Source organism: Siphateles boraxobius, unplaced genomic scaffold, assembly GCF_051911475.1.
Source record: "Siphateles boraxobius isolate OS27281-9 unplaced genomic scaffold, OSU_SipBor_1 20, whole genome shotgun sequence".
In the NCBI taxonomy this organism is placed as follows: domain Eukaryota; kingdom Metazoa; phylum Chordata; class Actinopteri; order Cypriniformes; family Leuciscidae; genus Siphateles; species Siphateles boraxobius.
In genome coordinates, this window is record NW_027508811.1 from 17,212,108 (window position 1) to 17,229,312 (window position 17,205).

General features: G+C 39.7%; 1 protein-coding gene across 6 annotated transcripts in view; it reads right to left on the bottom strand.

The window, feature by feature from the left end:
* Positions 1 to 17,205, bottom strand: part of ndst2a (N-deacetylase/N-sulfotransferase (heparan glucosaminyl) 2a) — a 166,377-nt gene that overhangs the window by 118,266 nt on the left and 30,906 nt on the right. For 4 of the 6 annotated variants that reach the window (XM_077237212.1, XM_077237215.1, XM_077237214.1 and 1 more), the window contains exon 2: positions 14,975 to 15,091. The exons of the other annotated variants lie outside the window; for them this stretch is intronic. The gene's annotated coding sequence lies outside the window, so the exon portion shown is untranslated. The remainder of the gene's footprint in view (positions 1 to 14,974; positions 15,092 to 17,205) is intronic. 6 annotated transcript variants of the gene reach the window in all.

Genomic DNA, 17,205 nt, shown 5'->3' on the forward strand with positions numbered 1-17,205 from the left:
ATTTCCTAACACAACCATGAAATACATATCTCATTAAACACTTGAGACACGGTTTCAAAAAATCTCTATGGTTTAGCACAAACATATTTGTATTGAGGTTTATCTACCAGCAACTAAGAAGACATGAATATTTGATGTATAGCCTATACATTGTTAGGTGCCCATTTTCGAGAGTAAGGTTAAGAGAGGAGTAAAAGAAACTGCAAAGGGGGAAAACACACTGCTCAGCATTTTCTCTATCACCAAATCTTTCCACTGTTTATGTTGTACCAATGTTTTACCAATGTTCGAGTTTGTCTTTGTAGATCTTTGTCTTCTGACAGTCTTCGGCCATAGAGGTACTGTTCTCCCATTGTCTCCACTGATAAAGCATGATAATAAGGGCATTTTACCAAACACCACTTTACTAGCATATCTACATAATGAGAATTCTCTCCGCTCTCTGACATTTAGTGAAACGCTGCAGGTCACAAAACCATGAACAAAACATCATGACATCAGAACAACGGTACAAAGTGAACTGTAAGAAGTTTAACCGTTACACCTCAATAAAAGACATAAATCATGTCCAGAGAGAGAGAGAGAGAGAGAGAGGGAGAGAGAGATAGAGCGAGAGAGAGAATATTTCATAAGAGATGGTCACACTTGAGTTGAGCTCCAGATAAATGATGAAAAAATAAGAATAATTTTACCTCAAAATTAGAGAAAAGTAGAAGATGTATCATAAAACAACGTCTAGACAAAGTTTTTGTTGAATTGGGACAGTTTTTATATATTCATGTATTTAATTTATTTCACACCTAAATCTGAGGAAAGTTCAAGAGAAAAATCACAGGATTACCCTCAACAGAAGAGGATATTCATAATGAAAAGGATAACATCAAGCAACATAACCTAGGTCAGGCCTAAACAACCCCCATATGTGGAGGCCATCCCACTACACTATCCTAAAGATGTCACAAATGAATCGGCACGGAAAGTCTACAAAAACAAAAGACTAACAGACAACCCAGAAACACTTTTTGCAGACCTACATAAAGATGGCAGCATAAGTAACCTTATATTCTATACCAACAAGCCCTATGCATGGCACAAGGCCATCATTGCACACTACCCCTCTGCTGAAAGAAAAGGCATCTGCAGGGGTTTCCAGCTAAAAATAAGAAACGAGAAAGACACAACCACCAACGTAAATATCAACAAAACAACATCCATAGTGGTGGTAAAAAGCATCAATGGGCTCTTCGAAGAAGACTTTCTCTGCATCAAAGACAGAGCACATAAAGAGACCACTACCAGTGATCAACTAATCACTCCTGAGGAGTCAGTCTCCTACACCAGCTCAGAACAGCCCGAAGATCCCATCAACACTGCTTTTGCACTGACATGAGGGAGAGATTCACAGAGCAAGAGGGAGCAATGGTCCAGCTCAAGGAGATGATCTTCTCCCTGCAAACAGTTCAGACAACAGACCAGACCAGCAACAGTCCTACATCCAAGCACAGAGAAAGGGACAGTCTCAGGAGAGAGCTGTCTACACTGCAGACTGAGGTGAAGGGACTCCAGCAGGAGAGAGAGGGGTTAAGGGCTCAGCTGGAGACACTGGAAACACAGTTCCTACAACAGACTGAGATACACAAGGCACAACTAACAGCAATGAGGATGGAAATAAGAAAACCGAGGCAGGACAAAGGATCACAGCACAGCTTAGTTCAGTTCATCAGAGGAACCGGTACCCAAACAACAGAGATTTAGCACAGCCAGAATCCTATTCTCCCATCAGACCCTTCCCCTCACAACCAGCCAATTCTGGACAAAACAGGACAATTCTACACATTGTTAGAAATTAATAAGACAGTCACCGCAACAGAGAAACACATCTTCCTGTGTGCCACTTATATCCCTGCAGCAGACTCTCCCTATTTTAATGAAAAAAATGTATCCATTCTAGAAGTAGACATTAATTACTTCCAGTCACAGGGAAGCGTGCTGGTTGCAGAGACCTGAATGCCTGAACGGGCGAAGAACCGGACACACTTACCTCTCAGGGGGACAAACACCTGCCTGGAGGTGACGTCTTCCCCACACCTACACACATAGACACAATTATGATAAAACAACCAATAAAAGCGGAACACATCATCTTCACCTGTGTCGCACAGTAGGTCTGTTCCTAGTCAACGGCAGGCTTTGAGGAAATTCCTACGGTAGATACACCTACAGCTCATCTTTTGGTAGCAGTACAGTCTGTGTAGTGTTCACAGTCAGCCCACTAAACCCACCATCAGACCACAGTAAAATAACCCTCAACTTAAACAGAGCAATGCCCAACCAAGAACCATATAAACAAACCTAGCTCCACTCACTTAGAAACATGTATAAATGGAAACAAAACAGTAAAGATATATATCTAAGTACAATTAGTCAACCAAAAATTCAAGCCCCATTAGATAAATTCTTTGCCACTCCTTTCCCGCACGACAGTGAAGGTACAAACCTAGCAGTAGACAAGCTAAACAGAATATTTGAGGTATAAGCGACATTATCCAACTTAAAAACGACAAAAGGAAAACCAAAAAGACTACATGACACTGAGAAATGTGTCTGCAAAAAACATTTTAAAAAAAAGTAAGAATCCTATCAAACCAGAAACACAGATGCTGACAATGAGAACATCCGTCTTCTCTATCACGAAACACTTAAACAATATAGGAATACTTTAAGAAAGAAAAAAGAACAAAACATAAAATGTCAACTCAGGGAAATTGAAGAATCCTTAGAATCCAACCACTTCTGGAAACATTGGAACATAACACACTAAACAAATCTTACCATCAATAACTAGCTATCTAGAACGTAGATGTTTGGATAAACCACTTCTCCAACCTCTTTAATAATAAACAAAAATAAGAGTTTTAGAATCAACCATCAAAGACTACCAGAACCCCCTTAGACCAATTAAGAACCTCCAATTATACTATCCAAACTATTAGACAAAATATAAACCCTGAAATCGTAAAATCCTGTGGTGTCGATGGCATCCTAAATTAAATGATTAAATACACAGACCACAAATTCAAATTAGCCATTCTCAAGCTCTACAATATCATCCTGAGTTTAGGTTTATTCCCCAACATTTGGAACAAAGGTCTTATCACCCTAATCCATAAAAACAGAGACGGATTTGACCCTAATAACTACCGCGTTATAGGCCTATGTGTGTAAACAGGAACGTAGGCAAACTTTTCTGCAACATCCTAAACAGCAGACTAGCCCATTTTCTCAGAGACAGAAATGTTATGAGCAAGTGTCAAATTGGCTTCCAACAAAAATATCGCACATCAGACCTTATACACTCTCCATACCTTAATCGATAAGCAAATCAACCAAAACAAAAGTAAAAATTTCTCATGCTTTGTTGACTTCAAAAAGCTTTTGACTTTTGGCATGAAGGTCTTTTTCTTCAATTAATCCAGTGCAGCATCGGAGGAAAAACATATGACATCATCAAATCAATGTAAACAAACAAATTTGCAATTAAAATTGGTAACAAACAAACAGAATTCCTCCCTCAGAGTCGTGGAGGGAGACAGGGCTGCAGCTTAAGTCGCAAGCTGTGTTTAATACATAAATGAGCTAGCGAGGGCTATGGATCAGTCTGCAGCACCTGGTCTTACTCTACTGGACACTGAAGTCAAATGAGTTTTGTTTGCTGATGATCTGGTGCTGCTGTCTCCCACTAAAGAGGGTCTACAGCAGCAACTAGACCTCCTGCACAACTTCTGTCAGTCATGGGCCCTGTCAGTTAACCCCAACAAGACAAAAATAATGATTTTCCGGAAAAGACCCAGCCGCCAAGACCAACATCATAGTTTTAAATTGGACAACATTCTCCTCATACACACGCAGGACTTCACTTACCTTGGCATAAATATTAGCAGCAACAGGAAATTTAAAAAAAGCTCTTAAAGACTTGAGAGACAAGGCACAGAGAGCTTTTTATGGTATTAAGAGAAATATCTAAATTGACATCCCAATCAGAATCTGGCTAAAAATAATTAAAACTGTAATAGAGCCCATCGCGCTGTACGGGTGTGAAGTCTGGGGTCCACTCACAGACCAAGAGTTCAATAAATGGGACAAACACCCAATAGAAAGTCTGCAGACCGGGATGTGCAAAATCTTGCTACGAGTTCAGTGCAAAACCCCAAATAACGCCTGTACTGCAGAATTAGGATTATACCCCCTTGTGATAAATTTTCAAAAAAGAGCCATTCAATTCCATGCCCACTTAAAAAAATAGTGATAAACAGACACACCATCACAAATCCCTGACCTACCAAGAGCTGAAGTCAGAGAAAAACGCCCTCGGCCGATTGGTATTAGAGCTGATGTCACAAACTGATAATAAAAACATAGCCAGACCAAACCAAATAATTAAAACACAAACATTGGATAGACGCAACAGACAAACAAAGTTAATTGGAATGCTATTTGACCCTAAACAGAAATTATGAATTGGCAGGATACCAGAGTAAAGTGAGCGACCCTAAACTGAGAAAATTCCTGAGCATGTACAGACTCAGTGAACACAATCTGACCATAGAGACAGGCAGACACAGACAGACCTGGCTGCCGAAGGAAGAGCGACTGTGCCCTCACTGCACAGAGAAACAGGTGGAAACAGAGCTACCCTTTTTGACATCCTGCCCGAATTATACAAACATTAGGGACACTTCCTATCCCCTTTTCACAACCCACCAGAAAGACTTCCATCAGAAATCAAATATGGACAAACTCCAACACCTACTAGGAGAAAGCCCATATAATTCAAATCTGGCTGCCAGGTATGTGAGGTCCTGTCACAAAAAAAGAGCCTCCAGCAGGACAGAGCTACGAACTATACGCCTAGAGACACTGATATAAATATTATAAGATTAAACATTTTTTTCGCAATGTTTATTTTCAACCGATAGTCCTCCTCCATGGCCTCACGGAACTCTTCCATGCCTGATTTTTTGCCTCCACAACCACCCAGGCTGCTGTCCACTTGGCCTGCCGGTACCTGTCAGCTGCCTCAGGAGTCCCACAAGCCAGCACCAAGGGTACTGGAGAGTAAAATTCGGCTAATAGTAGAACCTCGGATTCAGGAGGAACAGTGCGATTTTCGTCCCGGTTGTGGAACACTGGACCAGCTCTATACCCTCTCCAGGATGCATGAGGGTTCATGGGAGTTTGCCCAACCAATCCACATGTGCTTTGTGGATTTGGAGAACACATTCGACTGTGTCACTCGCGGCGTACTGTGGGGGTGTAGGGGTACACCCTGTAGAGTATGGGGTCCGGGCCCTTTGTCCGGTTTGGGGACCACATGATTTCGTCTCTGCTTTTGCGCATGATGTTGTCATGTTGGCCCCATCAGACCAGGACCTTCAGCATGCACTTGGACAGTTTGCAGCCGAGTGTGAAGCAGCTGGGATGAGAATCAGCATCTCCAAGTCAGAGGCCATGGTTCTCAGTTGGATAAGGGTGGCTTGCCCACTTCAGGTTGGTGGAGAATTCCTGCCTCAAGTGGAGGAGTTCAAGTATCTTGGGTTCTTGTTCACGAGTGAGAGAAGGATGGAACGGGAGATTGACAGACGGATCGGTGCAGCTTCTGCAGTAATGCGGTCGATGTACCAGTCTGTCGTGGTAAAGGAGGAGCTGAGCTGCAAGGCGAAGCTCTAGATTTTTTCGGTCAATCTACTTTCCTACTCTCACCTATTGTAATCTGCTGTGGGTCATGACCGAAAGTCAAGATCCCGGATACAGGCGGCCGAAATGAGCTTTCTCCGCAGGGTGGCTCGGTCATTTGGGAGGAGCTCAGAGTAGAGTTGCTGCTCCTTCACATCGAGAGGAGCCAGTTTAGGTTGCTTGGGCATCTGTTTTAGATGCCTCCCGGACACCTTCCAGGGGAGGTGTTCCGGGCACGTCCCACCGAGAAAAGACCCCGGGGAAAACCTAGGACACGCTGGAGGGATTAAGTCTCCCGGCTGGCCTGGGAATGCCTCAGAAGAGCTGGAGGAAGTGTCTAGGGAGAGGGAAGTTTGGGCGTCTCTGCTTAAGCTGCCCCCGCAATCTGGCCCCGGATAAGGTGGAAAAGATGGATGGATTCTTATTTTCATGTAAAATGTTTTTTTTTATGTATGCATGTATATATGTGTGTGTGTGTATATATATATATATATATATATATATATATAGAGAGAGAGAGAGAGAGAGAGAGAGAGAGAGAGAGAGAGAGAGAGAGAGAGAGAGAGAGAGAACTATAATAAGAGAGGATAAGTCCTGAATGGCACACTTGATGTGGACTTGTGGTCCAAACCGTCCAATGGCCATGAAATATTAGGGTGTCACTTTTGTCATTTTAAGACTCAACAGGGTGCTCATAAGCATCCACTTTGTGGTCACTTATTACACGGATCTACATGGCATTAGGCCACGGCACATGGCTGAGGTCGACACATGGGACAGAGAGGTTTGTGTAGAAGGACATAGAGGACAGGACACAGGGACAGTCTGAAGCAAGAGAGTTGACATTATGCACCATCTTCACCCCCTCTTGTTTAATCTCCTACAGTAAACCCAACTGCTGGTTCACCGCCAGCCTCAGAGATAGTGAATCCTTGGCATCTTGGCAGGACCTTGAAAACTCTGCCTCACGGAAACAGTGGGGCACCGAGATCCGGCATCACGAAGCCTCTAGCAGAGCCATTTTGAATCTCGACCATATGGACTATCCTTTTCATTTCAGCTTTTTGACTCTGCAGATATGCCGGGATGCCTTCACTCTGCAGCCCATGGCCTAAGATCAGAGCATGTTACAGATGGTTAAATGATTTAAAGATGCTATGAACCATGAATTATTAGGCTTTTTAATACCAGAACACAGGGGGTGTGTGTGTGTGACTGGGAGAAAAAAATAAATAAATCAGCCCTGGCATTTTGAGCCCTTGAATATGTATACCAACTCCTATTCCTTAAAACTACTTATGCCATGTAATGAGTGAGTAGGAACGAGTGAGAGTTAACAGATGAAATAACCCAAAAAACCCGTGGCCGTTATTGCTCGCGTCGCAACAGCCGTTTACCCGAGACGCGGAAAAGCACCCGTTACAGAGCAGAATGGGCCATCCGTTTACTGTCGGAGATTTGTCGCTCGCGCCACGCATTTTAATCAATGTTTAATCAATCAATTGCCTGGATTTAATAAATAAGAAATAAGTATAGCAGACAATATAATCATGACTTCTCAGCTGCGCGCTTGCAATAGTCACAAGCTCACACAATACGTGACAGAGGCTGGTAGCAGAGAAATCAATTCTGTGAATTACACTGCGCAAATCAAAAGTAATAGTCTACTACCCACTGGATGAAGAAGGGTTGGCTCTCAACAGAACATATAATATTCATTTTATTTTATTTTTCGTGTTCGCATTTATGAGGAAAAAACAGACGTGACAAGCTCCGAAAGCGGCACTAAAGTGCTTTAAAATGTTCACATAGACCTCGAACAGAAAGCACAAAGCCTTTCATTAAAGTCAATTTCGTTTTGTATTAATTATATCTTAATTTTAATCAATGTTTCATCAACCAAATGCCTTGATTTAATAAATAAGAAGTAAATATAATAGACAATAGATAATCTCGAAACGGAGGCGCCGGCGAGTGAACTGCAACTCGTCTCATAAATGAACCGAAACTCAGCGTATAGACCTGAGAAATATCTTTATTGAAATGTCTACTTTTAAGCAGAACAAACCAAAACGAAAGACAAACTGCTCTCTGCTTATGTAATCCTTCTGAAATGTACATTTCTATCTGGTGCGTTCAAAGATCTTGAGTACGCATCCTCAACTTCATCTTTGCAGCCCACAATGACTGAAAACACTTGTTATTAATAAACAATTAAAATGTCTCCTTGCTATATTTGATGTGTTCATATCATTGCTTTTGCCAGTTCATTGTGACAGCTTTTAGGTGCTTTATTGGCAGCGCCACCCTTACATGAATTACCGCACGCCACATTTTTTTATATTAATTTGTCGGCCATTATAAATGCCGATACCGATAGTTATGAAAATGCCTAATATCGACCGATAATATCGGCTTGCCGATATATCGGTTGGGCTTTACTTGAAACAGATAAATACATAATCTTTCATTTTGACGGAAACTGCATCAAACTTTTATTTTGGCAGAAAACATGGTTTAGAAATGCATCTCATTACAATTCTAGTAAAATGCAGTAATCGTCAACTATGCAGATGTGGAAATAATGTGTAACTGGGTAATGGTTCCAACACTCATGATGACATATTTTAAGTGTTTTGAAAGTAGTTCTGCTTACCGCAGGCTCTACACTTACTCATCTCTCTCCTTATCCTCCTCACTATCATCACCAGCCATGGGAGCTGATGAAGGTCCTGCTGCTATAGAAAACATATCTGTTATTTTACACATTTTACAGCATCTGCTTGAAGGGCCCGTTTCTTTTTTTCACGTTATTTCTTGCGTTTCTACATCTCTGACTATTTTGACAGATACACACTGACACTCCACGCTCGTCAGAGCCCAAAGGGGGAGGTGTTTAAAGATGTGATTGTCTCAGCCCAGTGCCAATCAAGAAAATAACCAATGGGCCGCTGATCTACGCGTTTCATGGGATGGTCTGTCAGAAAAAAAAAGAAGGAAAAAAAAACTTACCAAAGCATTTCAACAGCACAAAGACCCCAGCGCCGCCAATTAAGCAAAACGAAACAAAAGGTTCTATGTACAAGTTTTATGGGCCGTAAAAAAAAAGAAAGAATTAAAAAAAGTATGCAATTTATCGGCCCAAAAAGCACGTCGGCCCACCGGCTCTGCCAGATGGCCAGTCCACCCCTGCAAGAACATAATCTTTATTTAAAGTATGTGGTAAAGCTAATGTGAGAGGAGGTCAGAGTGTAATTAGGGCCTTGGGGTGGGAAACAGGGTTATAGTTAACTAAATCAAAAACAATTCAAAAAACATTTTTGGTGCTTGAAATAAAACATTAACTGAAATAAAATACTATTTTAAAATACGTAAACTTATTAAATATGTATATATATATATATATTTTTTTATATATATATTTTTATATATTATATATATACACACACATATACATACAGTATCTCACGAAAGTGAGTTCACCCCTCACATTTCAGCAAACATTTTAGTAAATCTTCTCAAGGGACAATACTATAGAACTGAAGAGAATTGAGAATATGAGAGAATTGTACTCAAAGCATAAATTTTAACTGCTCTAATACAAGATACACAAATTCGTATGATCCTGACAAGCAGACAAAAACATGAAAATGATGAACAGGACATGTGGCTTTGCAAGGATAAACGATGTACAGCTATTATCACTTAGGGTGTACTCACTTTTGTTGCCAGCTATTTTGACAATAATGGCTGTATGTTGAGTTATTTTCAGAGGACAGTAAATATATACTACTATACAAGCAGCACATTGATTACTCTGAAATGTGAGGGGTGTACTCACTTTTGTGAGATACTGTATGTATGTGTGTGTGTATATATATATATATATATATATATATATATATATATATGCTATATATAAATACAAATCCACAACAAAATTACTAAAACTTAAATTAAAATGAAAACCGAAAATAAACTATTCACACTATTAATAAAACCAAACTATACTAGTATTTCAATGATACTAAAATAATACTGGTGGGAAAACAAAAAGAAAAGACAAACCAGCACAAGACCGTCAAGAAGAGTAAACATGTTCTTCAACTTGGAAATCCTATAATCATTACCTGCAGGGATCTGAATGTCACAAACCTTCTTAAAGTACTCCCATCCATTTTTATATTCTTCGCCTTATTTCTACCCCTTTATTTCCCTCTAAGTTTAATCATGATTCATTATTGAGCAGGATTTTTCTTGCCATGGTGCAGGATCTGCCCTTCTACACTTCTAATCATGAGTCAGGTCAGAGCGTTAAACCCCACTTAAGCCCAGCGGACGGCAAGCGAGGTGTAGAAGCCTTCTCAAGACTGAAGTGCACTTGACTGGAGAACAGGGGCACAGGGACCAGGAAAGCATTGCAGAAAGCTGCAAAAACCAGGCGAGAGAATGCATGTGTGAGCTAAAGAGAAAGAAGGCGGCACAGAGTGACAGGGTGAAAGTGACAGCATGACCAGTGGCATAAAGACATTTGGGAAGAGTTAGCGGATAGGCCTGAGACTTAAGGTAAGAAAGAATAAAATGAGTGAAAGATAAGAGACTGAGATTTAGCCCCTTAAAAAAGAGAGCCAGAGGCAACGCTTTTCTTGGCAGATTGTACAGAGCCAGGGCTCATTCAGAGAGCAAAGTCTTAGCCATTAGCAAGACATTATGAGACTTAGAATCAGTTTCTTTTCACAGTGTTTCTGTATCTTCCTAGATATTCAGGGGATTGGTTGAGGTCAGAATACCAACGAATGGTCTGGACTGGAGCATGAGAAGAGAACACTGGCAGATGGATGGCTGGAAATAAAGGACAATACAATAACATGAATGAAGAAGAAAGTGGGAGAGAGCTATAGAGAGATGAATGGAAAGAAAGAGGGGAAAATGAAAAGGCAAAAAAGAAAACATTGACTCTATCGATAGCAGTAAGCCTATTAAACACTGTGAGCCTGCTGTAATCTGCTCTGTTTGTGACAGCTACACTTCATACACTGACTCTGGCAAGTGTGATGGAGAATGTGCAGAATCATGATCATGGTGACAAAGCTGTTGTCATGATAATAAAGAGGTCAGGGTCTGGATGCTAGAGGTTAAAATCCTTAGATTTGTACTGGGTTGAGATGAATGTTTGGCTTTTGCTGCTGTTTTCCACAAGTGTTAATACAACTCAAACTAGGGCTGCAAGACTGGATCAATTGAGAATCACAATTTTTTACAAAAAAACCCCACACAAATAAAGCAAAAAGAAAAATACACGTTTTAACAGAAAAAACACAACCTTTAAGATTTACCCCCATTTAAATACTCAAGCTGAACGAAAATGGTCTCCAAGTTACTATCCCATAATGTTCAGCAGGAGTAGGGTTCTTGTAATGGTGTCTCTACGCGTGCAGGCTTGTCAACGCTGGAATGCAGCCACAAAGCCCTGTGCTGCCACAACCTCTCACAGCTGGAGCGGTCGCCATAGACACAGCAGGGTCACAGTGAGGTCAGCAGGTTCAAAAACAAAACCTCACTAACTACATCAAGACATGCAAGAGGAAAATCACAGACGTGTTTCCCTCCTGGACCTGAACTCAAACCACTCAGTGACAACACAAGCAAGGAACGGAGAGAGAAATCATATGGGGGAAAAAACCCAAGGAGGCGGAGCTCATGCTCAATTCCTCTGAGGTGCTGTAAAAAGCCAGAGGACCTGAACCAACACACACATGAAAAATTACTTGGCATGAGAATTGAGAACAGCATAAAAATGGCTGCGGTCTCCTGCTCTCATCCTTGGAGACCTCTATACTGAGCCGTTGTAGGCAACTAATCAGCAGGCTGTGCTACAATCAGTATTTTGAAACACCGTGACACTTTCTCAATAATGTATATATTGCATCATGATCATATACTGCATGTCATCCAGATAGAGGTAGCAAACTCATTTCAGGTTGAGGGACGGGTAAGGAAAAAACACGCGGGCCAAATTACTTTGTTACTGAATGAAGCTTTTTCAAGGTAATGAAGTTGGCATCAATCAATGTTCACTCTAAGCTGCTCATGTACGTGGCGGTGAACTTTTGAAGCTATTCCTGCACAGAAGCCTACTCAAAATATTTTGGAGAAAACATTAAAAACAGAACCAGACCTAAATGAATTGAATGCGTTTTAACTGCATGTCCATTGATTGATTTTTTATTTTTTTCAGTATGGACCCGAAGAAATCTTCTGTGGAAATGTTTAATTCATGACATATTTAATTCAAGAAGAGTTGAAATTCATAGACTCACGTACAAAGGCTAACAGAGGCCATACATTATTTCCGTGCTCCACAAAGATATCTTGTGCCTACAGCTGAAATACAGACATGCTTACAACTAAAATAACAATTTTGCTTGTAAAATATTGCTCATTTATATATATCATCATAAAGCATAACATAATTTGACTGAAACGGCACCAAACACACAAGACGCACTTACAAGAGAAAAAAGATGTGCTTAGTTTCAATCTTGTGGCAACAACAAAGAAGTTCTGACATCTCTGAGAACCAACTATATTATCCTCAAATCTAAAGTGAAGTAGCCTCTTCCCACACACCTGACACTTTTTGATGTTCATTGTTTGGACCCTAAGCCGTGCACCATAATTTTGCTGATTACTCAAAGGCAGGGCTTGACACTTTTTTTGCCAAGTATAAGACGTGCAGCTACTTTGAAAAATTTAGGAGCGCATAAGGAACTTCAGTGGTGCAATGAAAATGTATCAAATTAATTGTTTGTCTTTAATAAAAAGATACAAGTAGACATTTACAAGCAAAATGCACCAGAATTTCGGCTACCAAAACTTTTCGGCCGAAACGGCTATTTTCGAGTTCGGGCTGAAATCAGTGACCAAAACAGACATTTAATTATCGCTTCTCTGATGACAGAGTTCAATGGGTGAAAATGGGTTTTGACCGTATTCACAGACATTGTTGACCTTGTTCTATAATTAGAAAGTTTATATAAAAGATGTCTTAAGTGCAATTTAAATGTTTGTACAACTCAGTTTTAGCTATTTGAGTGTTGAATAATAATAAATTACCGGATTGTTCCGAATATAAGATGACCCTGAATAGAAAACGACTCCCCTTTTCAATATGTACCTTTTGGAAAAAGGTTTTTGGAGACCAAATCTTGTCTTTTAAAGAAAATAATTTATTTGAAAAAGATTGAATGGAAAAGCCCTGTAAGCTGAAAAACAAAGTTAAAAGCAGGGAGGCAGATTGGATGGAGGGATTTGTGACAGACCCCCAGTGTGTGACTCACAACAGGAGGAGGGCCCTTATGTTTCCTTTTGACAACCGGTGCCACCTATCTAATCTTATTTTCCTCAAACGTGTAAAAGAACAGATGATGAATTCAATAGAACAACATTATTCTCTGCAGTATAACACAACACACACACACACACACACACCTGCTGGCATAAAGGCCAGTACAGACGGACTTCCTACTGAGAGCCGACAGAAGGAGAATATTTTCCTTGCAGTGTCTGGCCATCAACAATTAGTAGTACGAGAACTTGTATCTCAAACGGCCCTGCTGCTGTATGAAAAATTAATTTGCAGATTTTAATATTTCCAGAGCACAGTACACAGCTCCAACAAGACTGTGACCTCAGAAGGCTCTGAATAAGCCTGTGTGTTTCTGTAGAAGTTCATCTTCTTACATTATGCATGCATTGACCTCAACAAAATTAAGCATATGAATGTTTGTTTGGATTATGCACTTTAATTTGTTTGTGGCAAGGTCTCTCTCTTTAAAGTTCAAAATCAAAAGGGCTGGGTGACACAGCAAAAAATAAATAAATCTCAATATGTTTCTGTCTTTGATGACATTCAATACATAGTAGTTTGTTTTTTCTCTCAAACAGCTAAAAAATAAGGGGATTTACCCTTCAAACGGAGGTACCATAATTAGTTTAAAACAATCAGGATATTAGTTTATTGTTTTAAGCTAATGATTGTATCACCATTTGAAGGGGAAAACATCTTATTGTTAGCAAAAGATAGATAGAGAGAGAGAGAGAGAGAGAGAGAGAGAGAGAGAGAGAGAGAGAGAGAGAGAGAGAGAGAGAGAGAGAGAGAGAGAGAGAGAGAGAGAGAGAGAGAGAGAGAGAGAGAGAGAGAGAGAGGGTGAGCCAACTGTGCTGAAAATTACGGGCCTAGAACGTATTTTAATATTCCTGTGCCGAACCAAGCTTAAGTAGAAATATAACTATAACCGTTCCTTACTGTTCTTACAACAAGTCTACTCTACTTTTAATTATTCAAGATGCCCATTAATATGAAAATATATAAAAATGCTGCAGTTACAACAGGGCCTTCAAGCAAAGGATCAAGACATCACCTGTGAGTTACCCAGGCTGATTTATAAATGGTTGGCTACACAAACAGAATGATAGCAGTCACACCTCTACCTTCGTGTCATGTCTGTGACAGTTGCACAGACATCCACGGGTTGGCCTGCAAACATAGATGAACTCTGAACTGAGAGTGAGGGAGTGATTTTAGGATAGGGAAGGGTTAATTCTAATATAAAAGGTAGAGAGAGAAGAGTCCTCTAATTGGAGATTCTGGCCAAAATCGCCTCAAAACAGCAAGCGCTAAGGGCTTGGATTCGAGAAAGAGGAGTGCTTGCCAGGACGGCACCCTGCTGGGTAAAAGGACGGCCAGCGACTGACTGATCCCACAATAAGCAATAAGAAGTGACAAAAGAACCATTTGGTACCACTGACACTACATGACACTCCAATATGGAGGATTAATGTTTTGATGGTCCATGCATCCGAAGCCTTCCTTAATACCGAACAATGCAGCCTGTTGGAGTTGAGAGAGTGGATGAAAATGAGATTTTGTCCTAGTATGGTTTTAAAAAAACAAGCTAGTTTGAATGGGTCATGCACAAGATTTTCACACAGCAATAAGCTTGACAATTTAAATAAAATCTTTAAACACAAGCATGATTAATTCTCAACTTTTTATAAAAGCCATGAATTCTGCTGCAGCCTGGTCGAGCGAGTACATTGAGCTCAGAGACGTGTGGAAAAAGTTAAACAACTCTTTAAACAATCCTGATACATACATATACTGATACATACATATATACACACATATACACATACATATACATATATATATATATATATATATATTTATAAAACCCACCTGAGACTGAATTTCTCACAATTACAGACGTACAGCACGAGATGTGAGATGTGAGATGTGAGAATACGAGTCTGGAAGAACATGAGTTTCCATAGTTTAATGGTCAGGAGCAGCAACCTATTAAAACAAGAGACGCTTCATAAGATTATATTGCTCAGAACAGCACCGTAACAATCACTTTCACTACAGTCAGCGGTGCTTACTGGCCTGATCTTTGGTGACATTATAAAAGGCATAAATAAAGAATCTTTGTAGTTTTCTTGTACTTTTTTCCCCAAAAAGTGTTGTACTAATCATGCTACATCTGTTCGAGCTACCTGTCCTGGAAATCGACACTTATGCGATAAGAGCACAAGCTATGAGTACAACTTCTGTCACTGATGACTTGAATAATTATATAGTTCTCTGGGTAAGTATTGTTAAATTATAAAAAAATAAAAAATAAAAAAATAAAAAAACGTGTGCCTCAAGAAAAATATTAATTACTTTAGAAAACGTGATTCCTGAGTTTGTATTTATTTTTAATGGCATTCAGAGGCATTTAACACAGATTTGGTTTTTATTTTCGGATGGGTATGTAGCAATCAGTTTCATTTCAAAGAAGTGAATCTTCTCAGTTTTGGTAGGGGATTGTAGAAAGGAAACAGCCCAAGCTAACCACAGTGATGAGACTTGTCACTGTTAGAGCAAAAAAAAAAAAAAAAAACATTTTGCTCAATCAAATCCCATGCTTTGGGATTAAAAAAAAAAAAAATTTGTCAAACGATTAGCACATTGAATTATTCTCTCTCATAATTGGTTCTTGGAATATTTTCAAAGCACTTGGCACAACCCTGTTTGTGGTAGCATGTAAACAAAATGCATGCCAGATTATGCCAACAATTACTCGCTCATCAAGTGCAATTACAACATCTAGGATTAAGGGATTAATGATCATGATCTTAATCCAAATAAAAGCAGGTGACATCTGATGACTAAAAAGCCCAAATACACCATCAAATATTAAACAGGTGTGATGCAAATCAAATGAAAATAAGTTTCATGAAGACCACATGGCACAAAAAACATGATTTTTCCTATTGTCGTTCTACGCAGCCTTGAATCTGCAATAATACAGTGCTCTGCTCGTTAAAACAAGAGCTCATTAAACTTGGAAATGTATGCTTCAACTCTCAACATCAGACAACAGCAGTCTCTACAGGTGCACAAATCTGTAAATGTAAATCATGCCAAAAAAGCCCCAAGCCTGAAACGTAGTCCCCACTCACCTCACTATGTGCACACAATACACACAAATTAGACTCTGTTCAATGAGAACTCTTTTCCATAGGAGCCCAGCAAGTCCCATTTGTTTACATTGCACCAATTAAGTGTCCTTAAATCGAGGAGCAAAAGTGCCAACATTATGAGTTTCTATCCAAATGTGAATCTTTTCCAAGTTCACAAAAAAAAACAAAAATGCGAAAAGCGAAAAGATCATCCTTATTATCAGGTCAGAAAACAAGATGAGTAACATGCATACGAATAATCTTATTACTGAGCCGAGTCAAATGATCCGGTTCGGTTATCTAAAAAGAGATGTAATTCCAACCATGAGGAAACTGCCTATAAGTCACATGGGTTTAATGTCAGAATTTCCATCTCCCATTAAATCTTTTTCGCACAAGTCAAAAACCACCTCAAGCGAGCGTAAAAACTTTTTTGCTTAGGTATTTTTTTTCCTTCGAAAAACGGTTTCCATATCTCGTTTCTGATGCGAAACTTCAAACTGTGCATAAAAACAGGGTGATGGAAACATAGCTACTGGGTCCCTGTGTTGGCAATGAGGGAACATCTCAGGTTCTGTTCCGTCAGTCATAAATTCACATCACAGCCATAAAAAAAAAAAAAACAGTCAGTTAAGATGAAAGCAAAAATGACCATCATAGACAATTCATTGGTAGGGATAAGTTGGGGAAGATGTTCTCCTTAAGCAATAACAGGATGATAATTAATCATCCAAATTATTAAAGGGTTAGGCTAGTTCACCGAGAAATGAAAATTCTGTCATCATTTACTCTATATGAGAAACAGATTGAATTTAGGCTTTTATAAACAAATTAATCATGTCTCTTCGGGAAATTTGGACTAAACCATTCAAATAATATGGATTAGTTTTATGATCGCTTTAAGAACTTTTTGAAGCGTCAAAGTAGTAGGCCCTAGTTGCTTAGCTGTCAATGGAGGAACAG